The sequence below is a fragment of the Papilio xuthus genome, unplaced genomic scaffold (assembly GCF_000836235.2).
Source record: "Papilio xuthus unplaced genomic scaffold, Pxut_1.1 DF825355.1, whole genome shotgun sequence".
Taxonomy (NCBI): Eukaryota; Metazoa; Arthropoda; class Insecta; order Lepidoptera; family Papilionidae; genus Papilio; species Papilio xuthus.
In genome coordinates this window covers 988,393-991,257 of record NW_013533294.1, presented here as the reverse complement: position 1 = coordinate 991,257, position 2,865 = coordinate 988,393, and positions in this window count along the sequence as shown.

Genomic DNA, 2,865 nt, shown 5'->3' with positions numbered 1-2,865 from the left:
CAAAAAAATCTGCTAAATTTTATAAAAAAATAAAGAATTTATAATTAGAAAAAAAACTTTGATAATAAAATCCTAAAGAAACAGTAAGGGAATGATCACGCATACGCAGTGGATCTCAAGTGTCGACCTAAATAAACATAATATCAGAGTAAATTCCATCGTATAGCAGTTTAGTGATGTACAATTTTATCGATATCAAACTATTTTCTTAAATAGAATTTCCACGCATCCCTATCTTTCTCAGTTCTATAATCTTATTATAAGAAAGAGGGTGGAAAGGGAAAGAGAACTGTAGTTGGAATAGCTTCGCATTTGTAACGTGCCTTGTGTTAAAGCTGACTCTACCTATGTTGAAATCTTACTAATATTATAAATGCGAATGTTTAGATGTTTGTTTGGATGTAACTTCAGAACGACTGAACATATCTCGATGAAATTTGTCATACATACAAAACATAGTCTGGAAGAACACATAGGCTAGTAATTAAGTTGTTGTAATGTAAACGAAGAGCTGGAACACCGAGGTATTCATTAACTATGGAAATCAGCAATACGCAAAGGAACTGCAGATGTATTGTCGGCCTTTGAGAAGATACGCTCACTTCAAGGACTTCAACGACTCTAGCGTAATAGAATACCGCTCAGTTACTAGCTACCAAAGTAGTGTGGTACCTTTCAGTCTGTCGTGTCGATGCATCGATAATTTTCAAAGACATCACTAGAATATAAAAACGTGGCTACCGTACTTGTTCAATATTATTCAGGTGTAAAATGAAAAATTTTAAATTCCACATTAAAGTAAACACAAGGTGACAGCTGATATGGATTAGTTGTCGGCCATTTTTTGCCGGTAAATTTTGACAATATCCAATCATTTTACTAATCGATTCATTGTTATAGACAAAGAGTTATCTATACATCTTACTAATATTATAAATGCGAAAGTTTAGATGGACGTATTTTTTAACAGTGGTAGAGCCCGCTTTAACATCTTCGCACGAATTGTCCCGGCTCGCCCGGTGATATACCACGACCATACAGAAGACAGGCGTGAAGTGGAAGCAATTCCGCGTTTCGTCTGATGAGTGTGCGTCCCGGAGGCCTAATTTAATCCTCTTTCCCTTCCCACCCTTTTTCTTATACGGAAAGGATGGGAAGTGGAAGTGGACTTTCCGGATGAGAGGATGCATGGAAAGGGAAAATATTTTCTTTGTGTGCATCCTCTCCTCGATTGAAGGTGGGCGACGCATATGCAATTTCGTATGTCTATGGGCAACGATCACTTCGCTGTTTAGGCTTTATATGTATAGAATACTTATGAAGTTTTTTTTTAAATTCCATACGGACGGAGTCGCGGGCAACAACTAGTCTTCTATATATATAAATAAAATTATAGTGTCTTATAGAGAAAAAAGCCATATTTCGTCAACATAACGAAAACAGCGTAACTTCGCTATTTTTACTCCCATTTAGATTCTTTTTTAATTGAAAGATTATTCTTGGGTGGGTCCTATTTTTTATAAATTTTTAAACTCTCTAAAAGTCTAGTAGAAGATCAAAATACGTTAGGAAAATTATTAATAGTAACATAGTTGTTGTTGACAGATACGGAACTTTTTATATGTTTTTATTCATAATTGTTATATTTTTGAATTTAGAACTTTATATGTTTTTTCTTCCTTTTCCTTTATTTTTAAAACCATCAGTTGTAAATATATTCTTGTAACAGTGCGTGCTTTTCTCTTTATTTCTAATAATTCTATTTAATATTTTCATCTTATCTTTTTTATTATATAACATAATATTCCAAAAGTCATCTTAATCCAAACGCTCTTTCCATCCTTACATTTTCCGTCGTCTTTAATAGTTAACATTTTATGAATACCAAAATACTAAACTAAGATCAACGATAAAAAAAATGACGCGGTAGTCAACTCTACAATAACATGATATAATTTGTCCGTATCCAATGCTAGTAAAAGATGGATTTACACGAAGACACGAAACAAGGAGGTAGAAATATTAAAGTTAAACGTTTTATATAACCAAGTCATAGAAGCTAGCGGATACAAAATTTAAATAAAAATCTTACTAATATAAATGCGAATGTTTAGATGTTAGAAGACATCTCCAATACAGCTGGATCTCATAATAGTCAATTGGAAAAATTTGAACCGAAAACTGTATAAATTCACTTTACAGTTTAACTACATAAGGCTGTAATGCGACTCCGTCGGCAAGGATTGTTAAAACTTAATTAACAGCCTATCTGTTCTACCAGACTATGTTCTACATCGAAGTCAAATTACATATTTAGTTCTAGAGAAAAATTAATCGACATCACAGGGGACCGAAGAGCTGGCAGCTACCTCGGTCAAAGAATTAGTTTAGCTGTACAGAGGGGGAACGCTGCCAGTATCTTCGGGACCTTGCCTAAAGGGACTCCTTTTATTAACATATTTTAGTTAATTATTCGGTTTTTTTTTTATTTTATTTTATATCATAGATTTAAGACTTTATGTATTCATAGAAATAAGAATGTAAATAAGTAACTTATTAGAATTTATTTTGTTCTAGAGATATCTTCTAACATACATCTAAACATTCGCATTTATAATATTAATAAGATTGTTATCACAAAATTCAATAGTTTATAACTTGGACCACAAGCTAACCCTCCAATCGTCGTGTGTGGTGTTTGACCCTAACGACATTTTTGTCATTTATCAACGAATTTAATTTTTTTTTGTATAAAAACACAAGTTTTGATCCTTGTTAGCTATATTGATGCATACAAATTGTTAGTAAAAAGACAATTTGAAGCTTTTTAAATATCGAATACTTTTTAATGAAACTAAAAATTAC